The following is a 15,197-nucleotide window of genomic DNA, read 5'->3' on the forward strand; positions in this document are numbered from 1 at the left end:
ATTTTTTAGCTCTGGTTTTCTCTTATAGCCCATTTGAGAAAAAATACATGTTTTTGAATAAGATTTCGAAAAGATCTTTTTTATTGAAATGATAACTTTAGCAGGAAATGGTTTCGATCCATTGACCTCTGGGTTATGGGCCCAGCACGCTTCCACTGCGCCACCCTGCTTGCTACACACTGCTTCTATGCTATGAATATAAAACTTGTGCTATTTCGAATAAGGTAAGAACAGCAAGAAATGTTCTTTTAGGAGAATAGCATCAAACAGGTATGCACGATCAGGGAGTGTAGCTCAGTGGTAGAGCATTCGACTGCAGATCGAGAGGTCAGTGGTTCAACTCCGCTCGCTCCCTTCTCTTTTATCAATGAAAAAAAATCCAACATTTTTATCGTACTAATTAGTGAATTTAAAAACCCAAATTTATTTTCGTTCCAACAATCCGTTTGATTGATAAATAATCCTTGCAGTTTAGTGTTTTTTCAATGACTCTCTGGGACACATGCATGTTCTAAAAATTTGTAAAACGGGAGTCCATACCTGGAATACAGGGAATATAATTACTTTATCTTAATAATGGGCGTGCATAAATATACTGTAAAGCCAGGAATTTCTCAGTAATTTTTCTAGGTGTTTATGTCCTGTGGTGTAATGGTTAGCACTTCGGGCTCTGAGTAGGATAAATTATATAGTTGCTATAGTTGCCTATATACTTTTGTAAATACGAAAGTATGCAAAAGCCTCACCAAAGAGTTGAACTCTGGACCCCTGGTTTACAAGACCAGTGCTCTAAACACTGAGCTAATGAGGCGTATGTGCAAGCTTAACACGAATATAATGGTATGAATACTTTATCTTACTAATGTGCATGCGCGTAGCAAACTACATAATTATATATTATGCAGCCAACATTCGTCAGTAAGTTTGATAGATTTTTAGGGTCTGTGGTGTAATGGTTATCACTTCGGACTCTGACTTCGAGAATCGGAGTTCAATTTTTGGTAGAAACTCTTTGAAATCATTCATTCTCCGTCTTTATGTATTTTTTTATTTCAGGCTTTCTCTTACAGGTTTCTAAGAATATAGCATATGACAGGTATGCTGCATGGAACGTTCAGAGAGAGTAGCATATAGTGGTAGAGCATCCGACTGCAGGTTGACAGGTCACTGGGGTCAGTGGTTCAACTCCGCTCGCTCCTTCCTGTTCTATGAATTAAAGAAAAATTAAATATTTTTATGGTACCCATTAGTGCATGAAAAATCCCAATTTATTTTCGTGGGAAAAAGCCGTACTTTTGATAAACAATCCATGCAGTTTAGGTTTTTTGAATGACTCTCTGGGACACATGCATGTTCTATAATATTATATTTGTAAACCAGGGCTCCATACCTGGAATAGGGGGAATATATGTAAATACTTCATCTTAATAATGTGCGTGTATATAGACTATACATCACAGCGCGGGTCAGATTTATATGATGAGTCGTCAAAAGATTGCAGAATACGTATTCGGAAGAAAAATTGAACTTTTTCATGCTATTCAAAAGGTTTCTCTTTGATAGCGGTACAGAAATACACGATTGGGATTAACCAGCGATCAGATTTCCTGGGTTTAAATGTTTCAAACACCAATTTCTGCTGTGTCTTTCTGTAGATGGTTAGGTTCTGTGGTGTAATGGTTAACACTTCGGAGACCGAATCCGGGAATCCGAGTTCAATTCTCGGTAGAACCTTGCTGGAACTGTTAACTTTATGTCTTTATGTAAATTTTTTAGCTCTGGTTTTCTCTTATAGCCCATTTGAGAAAAAATATATGTTTTTGAATAAGATTTCGAAAAGATCTTTTTTATTGAAATGATAACTTTGGCAGGAAATGGTTTCGATCCATTGACCTCTGGGTTATTGGCCCAGCACGCTTCCACTGCGCCACCCTGCTTGCTACACACTGTTTCTATGCTATGAATATAAAACTTGTGCTATTTCGAATAAGGTAAGAACAGCAGGAAATGTTCTTTTAGGAGAATAGCATCAAACAGGTATGCACGATCAGGGAGTGTAGCTCAGTGGTAGAGCATTCGATTGCAGATCGAGAGGTCAGTGGTTCAACTCCGCTTGCTCCCTTCTCTTTTATGAATGAATGAAAAATCCAACATTTTTATCGTACTAATTAGTGAATTAAAATACCCCAATTTATTTTCGTTGCAACAATCCGTTAGATTGATAAATAATCCTTGCAGTTCAGTGTTTTTTCAATGACTCTCTGGGACACATGCATTTTCTATAAATTTGTAAAACGGGAGTCCATACCTGGAATACAGGGAATATAATTACTTTATCTTAATAATGTGCGTGCATAGATAAACTGTAGAGCCAGGAATTTCTCAGTACTTTTTCTAGGTGTTTATGTCCTGTGGTGTAATGTTTAGCACTTCGGGCTCTGAGTAGGATAAATTATATAGTTGCTATAGTTGCCTATATACTTTTGTAAATACAAAAGTATGCAAAAGCCTCATCAGAGAGATGAACTCTGGACCTCGGGTTTACAAAACCATTGCTCTATCCACTGAGCTAATGAGGCGTATGTGCAAGCTTAACACGAATATAATTATATGAATACTTTATCTTAATAGTGTACGGATTCTGATTTCTAGAACCGGAGTTCAATTCCTGGTAGAAACTCTTTTAAAACATTCATTCTCCGTCTTTATGTATTTTTTTATTTCAGGCTTTCTCTTACAGGTATCTAAGAATATAGCATATGACAGGTATGCTGCATGGAATGCTCAGAGAGAGCATATAGTGGTAGAGCATCCGACTGCAGGTTGACAGGTCACTGTGGTCAGTGGTTCAACTTCGCTCGCTTCTTCCTGTTCTATAAATTAAAGAAAAGTTAAATATTTTTATGGTACCCATTAGTGCATGAAAATTCCCAATTTATTTTCGTGGCGAACAGCCGTACGTTTGATAAACAATCCATGCAGTTTAGGTTTTTTGAATGACTCTCCGGGACACATGCATGTTCTATATTATATTTGTAAACCAGAGCACCATACCTGGAAGAGGGGAATATATTTATAAATACTTCATCTTAATAATGTGCGTGTATAGACTATACATCACATTACGGGTCAGATGTGTATGATGAGCTGTCAAGAAAAAAAGCAGTGTTGAACTCAAGTTGCAATCTCCAGATAAACTTTTTCCATGCAGTATCAATCCTATCAATATACATGCAAGGAGGAGATCTAGTATGCATAAATGTAGACGTTGTAGACCCTATCAATCATCATATACAAGTACTGAACATCAGGAAAATGAATTCGTGCGACTTTTTTATGGTGCGTGGCACATTTGTCATAACCCAAGAATAATTTGTAACTCAAAAATAACACTGTAACATTTTCAACTATCATATCACCGTATGATTACCATTGCCATCGTCTACAGGATAATCTCAGTAACGGTGTTTGTGAAAGCTACAGAATTGATCGACCAAACTTTAACACTAATATTTTTCCGTTTAGTTTGAGCTTCGCAGGAATAACTATTTTTCGCCGGTGATTCATTTTACCTTTTTCAAAAGTATTACGGGTTTGCCTTATTAGCTCAGTGGTTAGAGCACTGGTCTCGTTAACCAGGGGTCCGGAGTTCAACTCTCTTATAAGGCTTAATTTTTTTTAACTGTGTATGGTAAGGGTGAGTAAAAGACTTAAATATTTGTGATCATTACGCATTCAATAATCGCCGTGAAAAAATTAACCTGCAAAATACGTTTTTTGAAACATTTGTTTACATTTCTATTTGCGCATGCGTTTTTTTTGGGTGCCTCCTTAGCTCAGTGGTTAGAGCACTGGTCTAGTAAACCAGGGGTCCAGGGGTCGAATCTCTGAGGAGGCTTTCCACATTTTCCACATAAACTTAATAAGTATCTACGAACATGAACGAGTTTTTTGACCGGCTTCTTGTATATAACGATACTGAACAAAGTTTCCTGACTTGTTCTTTATAAATCAATATCTATAATAATTCATTGTGTTTTATTGTGTTCTATTGTTATCATCAACCAATAGCAAAGCTTGTTCATATAGGTAACGTACCTACCGCTTAAACTTGGGCATGGTAAATAATAAAACTTCTTGTGTAGCCTCATAGTTCAGCTCCGCGGTAAAAATGTTTAGAACTGAATGAAACCAATTCCGTTGTTCTAGACTCTAGGGTTAAACCTAGTTTGTTATCGTGTTTACAATAATCGTCTATTTTCTACAATTGCGTTTGTCTGGTCTCGATACTAACAGTGATTTAAGATTCCTACAAGTCTTTTTTCACTCAGAGTAACTCTGCTTGTAATAGATATGACATGAAAAGATATTTATATTATACATCGCCTTTATTGTGAGCGATGAAATATGCGAAAAAGAAAACTTCCCGTGTTCTGCACTTGGCTTGCTGGTCTAGTGCTATGATTCTCGCTTAGGGTGCGAGAGGTCACGGGTTCGATTCCCGTGCAAGCCCTGTTCGCCTCTCTCGCTTGAACTGAAGAGAACGGCCTTTGGCAACGATTCGCTGATGGTCTAATTATGTTGTATTTTCTTGAGAAAAAAATGTGGTACGTGTTTTCGTTCAAACATTGGATGCACTCTCTCAACTTAATCTAAGTATCAACCTCATACAAAGATTGTGCGCTAGGATTTTGCATCAATGTAATTATATCGACAGTGTCCACGCATGTTTTTTACGGGTGCATGCCTCTTTAACTCTATGGTTAGAGCACTGGTCTTGTAAACCAGGTGTCCAGAAACGAGGCTCTTCACATTTTCCACCTAAACTCAATAAGTATTTGATTTGTATACTAATTCATTGTATTTTATTGTGTTCTATTGTTATCATCAACCAAGAGCAAAGCTTGTTCACATAGGTAACGTATACCTAACCCTTAAACTTGGGCATGGTAAATAATGAAACTACTTGTGTAGCCTCATCTTATATAAATTCTAATTCGAAATAAAAAAGCGTGTAATATATTATACTGTAGAGAACAACAAATAAAAATAAAAACTTAACGCCCATGACCAAAACTGCTAAGGCTCGAAATCAGAATTAGCAGCCATTGATTGCGGTTGAATTGCTGTCTCGGATATGCTGCTGAATGCTCAATCACTGATGCATGATCTATTTACACGCCCTGTGAACTGCCTGATTTCTATCAATAATCAATTCCTGTGATAAAAGCTTCCGCCAACCGTCACCGCGAGTTCCACGAGACCCTTTGCTTTTTTTTCAGTCTTATTATAATTCCAAAATTCTGCTGGCAATTGAAAAGCAGTTTGGAAGGCATACCAATTCCAGAGAACCTATTAATGTGCCCACGACGTAAAATCTGTGGTAAAATAAACAGGTAAGTTCCAAGCTATCCGTTGTAAAGCAAAATATGCGACTCCTAAGCAATTATGTAGTCGTGGCCGAGTGGTTAAGGCGACAGACTTGAAATCTGTTGGGATATTCCCGCGCAGGCTCAAATCCTGCCGACTACGACTTTTGATAGTCCGAAAGATGTTAATGTAACACGGAGAAATTGTTTGCCACCAGGTGGAATTTCGTTTCAAAACATACGATATAATATTTTTTTTCATTTTTTGAAAAATACCAGTCAGAGCAGTTAAAATTTCTAATACTTGATGTGAAATGGTTAATATTATACCTTTTTAACGCCAAATTTATGCATTCCCATTCGGTTACAAAAAAATAATGTAAATAAACATGGTGATTGGACTAAAACGTAATTACCTCTTGTCAAAAGGGACCTCTATTCAGAAATTATTGCTTTTTTGTAGGCTTGTTTTCAACAGCAAAATGGGATGTTTTCCGCACGAATTAACGGAAGTCTCTTAAATCTTAGTTTTTCATATTATGTGCCGGAATTTTTTTAAATTACCGAAAGGTAATGAACTATTCCCCCGGGTGTGGCTTGCTGGTCTAGTGTTCTCGGGTTCAATTCCTGTGCATGCCCTGGTTGTTCTTCCCATTTGAAAGAACTCTTTGTTAGATTATAATTTGTTAATTATTTTATTGGCGTGGTGTATTTTTTCCGGACAGAATACAGTATACCCCAAACACACTCTCATGCACTCAGTAACTTATTCTTAATACTAGAAATACATGCATGCAAAATCCCCTCGCCTGAAGCAATAAACATATATTTCCATCACCGAAATTCTATAATACTCGTTTCTGCTGAATGATCGAAGTCGTAAAGTAAAATCCTATATCTTGGTACAATTATAGATTCGACTCTCGAGCTATCAAATTCATTTATAATCATAATTGTGCTACGAATAGTTTTTAATACAACAATTTTTAGCGAAATTTCAATTACTTTTTAAACAGATTCACCTTTAAAAATAAATACCTTCAAAATCAAAATGATTTCGACGAAATTGACGAATAAATTCAAAGATGTCTCATACATTTGTTGATAAATCCACATATTAAACTTACAAAATACTTTCATGCTTTAAAATACAAAATCTACCTGTTCAAAAACGCATTAAAAATGCTTCAAAATCGTCGATTTTTTATCATGCATTTGAATGAAAGTTTTTCTATCCGAAGGCATCTTTTACATTATATTTTAATCAATTATATTTTAATCAATTAGACTATCCAAATGAAAAGTATTACTTAAGAATAAGTTTTATGATTCAAAAATCAAAATATCGGTTATGATGACGTGCCCAAATTTTAATTTAACCAATCGCACGTTTGTAAACGTTTGCAACGTTTGCTAGTTACCAGTTCGTCTTAAACCCGTCTTAAACTCACGCATGCGCATAACTTACAAAGACGCCCAACGTGAACGATAACTCCTGACAAACATCCTTATTTAGCTTTAAGCCAAAATAGTTTTTCTGAGTTTTCAGACGAAATACTTGACGCCAGACGTTGGGCTGTGTGTCAAATTAAAGCTATTGAAAAGTTACGTTTTGTGTGAAAATTTCAAGACTTAAACTTCAAAGGAAATATTAAAAAAAAAAAAACAATTACAAATCTGCAAAAAAACGGGAAATTTTCAAATTTTTTTTAGATATTTCCCTTTAAGCTCAAGTCTCGAAATTTCTACACGAAATATAACTTTTTAATCGCTTTAATTTCATATACTGCTCAAAATTAGGCGTTAAGTATTTCGGCTCAAAACTCAGAAAAAGTAAAAAGCACTGGCTTTAATTCCCCCCCCCTAGGTTATCATTCCAGTTTATTTACAGTTCAATGCTTTCATTTCGCATTTACATTCCTGGGCGTGATTAAAATCTCCGGGCGGAATTAGTACGCTTGCCCTGTGCTTCGTACCGGCTCGGGGATCAACCTTGTAGTTTTATACCGAAGGGATTTTGCATCAATATAATAACAATATTTCCAGTCGCGGAATAATCACGTCTGCCTCATTAAGGCCGGGAGACACGTGCGATTTTTCTCTTGCGCGAGCAATGCAACGGGTCAAATTTCATTGCGTTGCAAGCGCGAGTGATAAAATTGCACGTGTCGCATATCTTGCGCGGCAACGCAATTGTAACGTGATACGTTCTGCATTTGTTGCAGGAAAGTTGAAATGCTTGAACTTTTCGCAACAGTTGCGAAAGATATCAAATGACACACACATTGTTTATGCAAGAAACGCAGCGGGTTTTTTTAACCAGCCAATAAAATTGCTCTATTTATGGCCAGTTTACTGTAGCGCAGGCTCATTTCTTTCTCGTTTGAATTTTGATCTTCACAAGAAACAAGCATGGACGATTACTTCGAAGCGTCTCAAGATCTGGTCGATATTGTCCAAGAGAAAATATCAGCAGATGATGTTAAAGTACTTTTAGAGTTTTATCGTGAGCACCCTATTCTTTGGAAGGCCTCGCACCCTCAATATCGAAACTATATTGTTGAAACAAAACACCGACAGGCGACAACACTGATTAGTCCCCAGTTTTTTTGTTAATGATTGCGACGCGACTGCATATTCGTTGCACGTGTCGCCACTTCGCTTGCGCTGGCAACGCAATGAAATTTGAGTCGTTGTCTCACTTGTTGCATTGCTCGCGCAAGAGAAAAATCGCACGTGTCTCCCGGCCTTTAGCAGTGTTAATTTGTTCTCGTGCTACGGTGAGATTTATATAATAAAAACCAAAACCATTGAAATTACCCATAACAATAAAACCAGGGGGCAGCGTCTTCAACTAATTAACTTCTCCTGACGAAGGCCCTTTATAGGTCGAAACGTCGAGAAGTGTCTTTCACTAGCCAAAATGGTAAGGGCTGTAGAATTCATTTTACATGTTAAGACATTTCAGAAAATTTTCGAAAATCGTAAATTTTGTCCGAAATGGTAGGGATACATATCCGTCACTATTTGGGTCGAAATTATATTTTTATTTTATTGTGTGCGGAGATTATTCTGGGAACACTAGCTCTTGTCGATTTTAGTTTAAAGAGTGACCAGAAGCGTTTTGAGTTGGTTGTCCTATCGTTACAAAGAGAGTTGATGTAAGCTAATCTACTTTCCTTCATCATCTGCTTCTACAAGGTGCGCACGGACTTGCATCTGGGCAAGGGCCGTAGCTAGAAGCTTTATTGGGGGGATGCATATTCATATATTCGTCATATGCCCGAATGATTTCTTTGGTATGCTATTGTTCCTATGGTATATAAACATGAATATATGAATATACACCCCCCTCCCCCCAATTAAGCGGTCTAGCTACGGCCTTCTTTCTGGCTAGGAAATGTTCTGTTGGTGATCTTTTAAGACGTTTCCGACTATATTGTTGTTCTTTTTAATTTCGTATAGTATATCTCCGTGGATTCATGGAACATGATAACGGTTTCCGAAAGATTTTAATGGAATATGTTCATTAACCGCATTAAGAAATGCATCTTTCCAGCGTGACCAATCCCCATCAATGTCACCATCTGCTAGTTAATTAATTAAAAAGCAAAATAAAAATTTGGTCTTATATATACAGTATATATAAGCACCTCTTGCAATTTTAGAATTAGATGATTTTCTCAGTGCATTGGCTAACAGATGGACTATAATAAAAAGCAAATCAAGCTAATATCTGCGCTTTCTTACTTTTAGGATATATCCAGTCAATACTAGACAAATTCAAATTCTGCTCCTTCAGAGTAATACCTTTATAACAGGGGAGGAAACCAAAAAAAGGGGGAACTTATAAGAAATTTAAAAGACTGCACTGCATGTGATGTAGAAGTTAGAATTTGGTCAACTTACTGAGGTTTTCCCACATATGTAATCCACACAGTAAATATCACAAATGGCAAACACTGAGTGTAGATACCATATACCACACAGATTATTATTAAAAGGGTGACAACTTCAGTAATCATGTTACAATGTAAATATATAGTGTCATAAGTGAGTAGCATTATTTGATCTTTAAACAATTTTACCCTTACACACTTGTTTACACAAAATTATAATTCAGCAAATGTACTATAATTGCAATTTTACAACCTATGATGATAAACTACAATGTAGGTAATATATTTTCCCCCGCTCGGATATTTACACCCACGATGTGTAAATGCGAAATCACAGTCGTCCGTAATTATGCAATGGGCCTCACGAGTGACGCCATGGACGGTCTTATACGTTTTGCGTGTCCGCCAGTGTGAACTACTAAGCTCCTGATTAGTCGCGAAAAAAAATTGGATTTTCAACTCTCATTTCGCAAAATTTTGATGAAATTTATAAATTTATGTTTTCATAAATATGGAATAAATGTATTTTTAATTAAACAAGACGCCTATCTAGGCGTAAGCTTGCGATGCTGCGCGCTGAAAGTACTCACACTACTCGGACTACTTAGCCTCCTTCGCAGGCAACTCTGTGCAGTGTAAATTACTTGTGGATTGTGCTGTGAATATCGAGGAAGAATGCCTACATTTGCTATTACTAGAGATGCCTGCGGAGGAGGCTAGACACTACTGACATCACTGGGCAATTACATGGATTGCTGCAGATTCTGCATTTGGCAATTATTTTTTAATTATATACTATTTAAAACAATTAACAAGAGTAGGAGTGTTTTATCATATATAAAACAGGACACGAGTGTTTTAGATGTGAAAAAACACGATCTACGCGTGTTTTAAATAGGAAGCCCTAAACTAGTAATATGACTTGTAGTTAGCCGTTTGTCGTTAGCTTGACGTCTATAGAGAGTTTTAGCTTGACGTTTTGCCTTCAACGGCTAACCGCAAACCGCGGCTTGTTTGCGGTTCACGTTTTCAACCGCTGGAGGTGTATTTTCACGTAGCTCGTTTACCTCAGCGAATTGTCATTGCAATAGTGTCTCGCTTATTTGTGTTAATTTTCCCGCCTGTCTTCAAAAAGTTTACCAGTTTTCTTTAAGAAAGCGACTACCACTATTCAATAACGCGACTGCCAATATGGGCGGTTTACCATGATATCGTATTTCGATAGTCGCTTATCAAAATTGACGTTCTTTTCAACCACTAGGTGTAACATTTGATTTAAAAAACACCGAAGCATTAGAAATAGCTAAAAGCAATTTAACAGCGAAACTGTTTACTGAATGGCAATGTTGAATCGTTCTAACATAAGGTATTGGTAAATGGCCGCAAACTAAAAGTCAAATTCAGTTTGTAACAACGGCAACGTGAAACCGCGGTTTGCGGTTTGCCGTAAACGTCAAACTAAAACTCTCTCTCTCCAATGTCACAATACAACTGCTTTTTTATTATGTTAATGGCCAATTGGCTAGAAAAAATCAACTTTATCAACTAAACTTAATTTTGCAAGTATATCTTATCATACACACGACAAGTCTCACTATTCATCATCGTTGCTATCACAAACGTTTATCAGAAAACTAGAATTCGAATCACGTCGCAAACACCTTTTGCGACAAAGTTTGGAAAAACACTTAAGACACGCCCTGCTGCACACGAAAAGAAAACGAGCAAATATCGAAATAATTGCAAAGCATACAAGAAGAACAAGAATTGCAGGAAACATCCCTAAAATAAGAACTTCCAGCCATTTGAAAGCTTTGAAAACTGGCACAAAAGGTCCCTCGATATTTTGATGCGAACTAGAAAACACGGACCTAAACAGGTTGATCTGACCTAAAACAATCAAAAAAATCAAGGAAACGGACTCGAGGTTGTTCAAGAAAGAATTTTGAAATGGTTTAATTTTGAGATGAAGACAAAGGATGACAATGCAAGAAAGCGTCATGCAGAATAATCTGATGGATGGCTCGGTCACCACGCAAAAGATTACAACCAAAATAAATCGACGAGCAATCAAAATGCTCTGCCAATACAAAGCTCCACGCTTGCTCGTTTCATTTGGCTGTGCGTATGGACCTAGAAGCAACTCTTTTAAAGCGCTCAAATTTTCGCTTTCCTCGGCATGTTCGTCTTCATATCGACATGCGATGCGAAATATCCTTTGGAACAAGAATGACACAGGACAAACTACAGCTAGGAGGAAATTTCTAACCGTTATTTTATGATGGTAAAGTTTGAACGGAATCCAAGCGAGAACGAAGATAAATGGAACGACAAAGATGGCATTGAAAACGAACGATGCATATTGCCACCATTCGTAGCATACGACGTTCCCATTGTAGAACCATCTGAGCTTGCCTGCAACGGGGACACAGCGAATTAGCGAAATGCTGACAGTAGCCAGGGTCACGTAGCCAAGGAACACTGTTTTGACGCTGGCTTGAAAGTAGGGAGAAATGTTAGGTCGAAGAGAACCTCTCTTGCAACAAATGAGGACGTGGAAGGCATAGAGAAGAAAGATTGCAGCGAGCGTCCCGAAGACCGGAACAACTTTGAAAAGAAGCTTTGTCTTTGGTGTCAGACCTGGAATAGGACAGACATAACCATGGTTTGTTAAGCCTGGTTGTAAGTTGAAGAAGCCAAGGACGGGCGTGAGGAATTCACATTCAAAGAATTCGGTCAGTGAAGTCGACCAGAGAAGGAGTTGTGATATTTGGTAGAAATAAAAGATGATCTCCAATAAACCAGAAAATTGTCTTTTATCTTGTTTTGTTTGCTCTGATGAAGACAGCGATGGATTGTTTTGTTCAGTGTCGTCCTCAGGGACCAGATCAACGTGACGGTGTAAAGCCGTTTGCCGGTTTGCAAAGCGACTGCCAACTATAAACTTTTTAAACCAAAAAATCTGTCGTAAAGAATATTTTATCATTGGAGGTTTGAAGACGACGAGAGCTGCCATTAAGAAGACATACACTAGAAATACAATCCAGAACCAATGGTCGTTGCATTTTCGTGTTAAAGTACAGTTTGTTGACCACAGAGCCTCTGAATAGCCAGATGAACACATTCCACACATAAAACCAGTATGTTTACCTTGACATGCATTGTACTCAGTGCTGTCAGATGGCGAGGACTTGCAGTAGCCAAACGGGCAAGTGATAAAAGCCAACGTACGTGGATCCGAACTTGTTTTATATCCCCAAAAGTTTGGCTTTGATCTAATGTATGGAACACATACTGCGCCTTGCGGGCATGGGAGGCACTGGAAACTAGAGTCTACCTTCAATCCTCTCGCCGTTCCTCTTTGCAAAGAGTAGAAGTTATAGTCACATTTCCTGCATGATAGAGCGAGTGCGCTTTCATCACGACTGTTTCGGCCGAAGTATTGATAATTAGTCTTTTCAATGGCATGAGCCAAAGGACAGATGCTCAGGGAAGACTTATCCATTGAGATTTGCTCTGCTTTGGGTATCAAGATTATTGGTTCGTCGACAGGCTCAGTGATGTGATTGAATGTTGTATTATATATATCCACTTTTCCAGTGCCATAAAGCCTTAGGAATGAAGAGGCTACAAATTTCATCTCATTACTCGTAATGATCTTCGGAATAGTTTGCCTAAACACACAATGGTTTAAACTCACATTCGATTGTTCACGATTAACAATTTGACCGCCTTGGAACCGAGCAAAATTATTCAAAATTGTGCAATTTGTTAATTTAACTTCCCCTCCTATAACCGTCAAAACGCTGTAAACTACAGCGATATTTTCTTGGAACAATACATTGACAATAACAGCCGGAAAAGTCCGGTCAAAACTGTTATGTTTTTGAGACTTATAACTGAACAAACGGGGGGCAAATGCCAACTCTATTGCGCTTCCTGTATTGAACAAATTCCTGTTCCGGAAAAACAAGGAATCTTCTATTCTTAGCGAGGTAGTTCCTGCCAATGAGACAGAAAGTGCTCGGCAGGAATTGTTCTTAAAGGTTGTATTCGTAATCAGAGTCTTTGAATTGTTCAAAAGCAGCATCATTACAGCCGTCGTGCAAGGAATAATCCTGTTTGAATCGATGATAGAATTTTTGCATGTCATTGAAGCTTGACCCGTGATCAATATTAATCCTAGAATGCCGACATTGTCCCGAAATGCACAGGTGTCCAGAGTTACATTATTTAATCCAGAGTTTTTTAAAGAAACACGAATACTATAACCAACCATATTTAGATTCCCAAGGAAACGCGTGTTTTTTAAAGTGACATCAACTGGTGTACTTGTAAGTCCTAAAACCAATTCACCTAAGGCACCATTCCCCGGCAGTTTGTTTCGAACAAAGCTAACGTTGTTGGTTTGAAGATGAAATATCGACGTTTCAGATGAGACATTTGCTTCCACAATACCAACTTCAATCATGGCCAGAAATTGCGGACATGGAATATGCAGATTGCCGTAGCAAATTTGCATATCTGTTCAAATATTATTCGTTTGCAGAACTATAAATTATATTGCGCATTCTTAAATTTTGCAAAATTTAAGAAAATCATTGCATCTTTGCTATTTGCCCTGGTTGTTTCTTGTAACTCGTGTCATATTGAAGATCCTGAGGTAATATTTTGCTGGTAAAGGTTTATGTCGGCTCTGCATTTTTATTTTATTTCTACGCTATTACGGTTTTCGTTTTATATGGTATTCAACGTGATAAATGACCAAAACTTTGTTTTGAAAATGCAGGACGAATACTGATAAAACATTTTGAAATACTGTATAAAAATATTAAGATTAACTTGCTCTGCAACGAGCAATTAAGGCAAATTATAATTGACCTACCTAAAGGTGTATTTTTAGCGTTTAGTACTGTGCACATTACAGTTTACTATAAACTCACGAAGCTTTATTTTGACACCATATGCAAATTTAGGCGGAAGTAGAATGTTAAATATGTCCGAATTTTCTGGCCATGAGCGCTATTTTCAAGAAAATTATTATCTTCAAGACGAACATTAGCAGCATCGTTGATATAAAAAGCCAAAACTCCGCCAATATTTCTCAAAAATGAACTGCCACGAACAATTGCAATAAGGTTGTTGGCAAATATGGACACCGCAGCATTGGCTTCCGTTACGACTCCTGAAAACGATGAATTAATTATATTTAGGAAGACGGAATTCTTCGACCCTGGTGTGTCTGATTTACCAATATATACCACGCCACCGTAATATGAAGTCCAAATGTTTTCAAAATTTGTATTTTGGATGGTTAGCATCAAAAATGATGCGTCGATTGCAATTACACCACCCGAACCAATGTTTTTGCCATTACGAAAACATGAATCTCGAATGAGTAGGTAACAGGCAGTGACACGTACATCAAATACACCCCCCCCGGGAATGATCGAATTGTATCCGTCCAACTGAAAGTTTGAGATGTTCATGTGCGCTGAACCTCCATTCACAGAAAGAAAAGCAGCAAATGTTTTGTAAATAAACGCGTGATCCAATGTCATGAACAATTCGTCAGTGAAAAGAGTAAACATGCTGTCATAATCGTCGCTCGGGTTTGTGTTACTATTTTCTTCCATCCTCAGTCGATTGACAGCAAGCTTCGTCGTTCCAAGTTGGTTGATGATTAAAATCATTCCGTATCCCTCAAAGAAAATTTCCTTAAAACTGCAGTTTCTCATTTCAATGCTGACCGTAGAGTTTCCCTCGCTGCAATTTACCAAAAGAATTGACCAAGGAGAATTACCACTTTGAAGGAAAGACGTATTAGTTACGTCCAAAGAAACCTCAATCCCAGTGTCGACATCAATTCGTATGCACGCTTTATTCTGTTGGAAGATAACAGAATCCAACGTCAGATCAAATTGCCGCA

General features: G+C 37.6%; 8 non-coding genes across 8 annotated transcripts; 6 read left to right on the forward strand and 2 right to left on the reverse strand.

Annotated features, from left to right (window-relative positions):
- Window positions 1–98: 98 nt before the first annotated feature.
- Trnam-cau lies at window positions 99–170 on the reverse strand. The gene has a single exon. It is a non-coding gene; the product is annotated as a tRNA-Met (tRNA).
- Window positions 171–283: 113 nt separating this feature from the next.
- On the forward strand, window positions 284–355 carry Trnac-gca. Its single transcript has one exon. It is a non-coding gene; the product is annotated as a tRNA-Cys (tRNA).
- A 1,510-nt stretch (window positions 356–1,865) lies between these two features.
- Window positions 1,866–1,937, reverse strand: Trnai-aau. The gene has a single exon. It is a non-coding gene; the product is annotated as a tRNA-Ile (tRNA).
- Window positions 1,938–2,050: 113 nt separating this feature from the next.
- Window positions 2,051–2,122, forward strand: Trnac-gca. The gene has a single exon. It is a non-coding gene; the product is annotated as a tRNA-Cys (tRNA).
- A 1,474-nt stretch (window positions 2,123–3,596) lies between these two features.
- Trnat-cgu lies at window positions 3,597–3,669 on the forward strand. Its single transcript has one exon. It is a non-coding gene; the product is annotated as a tRNA-Thr (tRNA).
- Window positions 3,670–3,825: 156 nt separating this feature from the next.
- Window positions 3,826–3,898, forward strand: Trnat-agu. Its single transcript has one exon. It is a non-coding gene; the product is annotated as a tRNA-Thr (tRNA).
- Window positions 3,899–4,441: 543 nt separating this feature from the next.
- Window positions 4,442–4,513, forward strand: Trnap-agg. Its single transcript has one exon. It is a non-coding gene; the product is annotated as a tRNA-Pro (tRNA).
- A 937-nt stretch (window positions 4,514–5,450) lies between these two features.
- Trnas-uga lies at window positions 5,451–5,532 on the forward strand. The gene has a single exon. It is a non-coding gene; the product is annotated as a tRNA-Ser (tRNA).
- The last annotated feature ends 9,665 nt before the right edge of the window (window positions 5,533–15,197 follow it).

Source organism: Dendronephthya gigantea, unplaced genomic scaffold (genome assembly GCF_004324835.1).
Source record: "Dendronephthya gigantea isolate DGI-Jeju-01 unplaced genomic scaffold, DenGig_1.0 000001F, whole genome shotgun sequence".
NCBI classification, from domain to species: Eukaryota; Metazoa; Cnidaria; class Anthozoa; order Malacalcyonacea; family Nephtheidae; genus Dendronephthya; species Dendronephthya gigantea.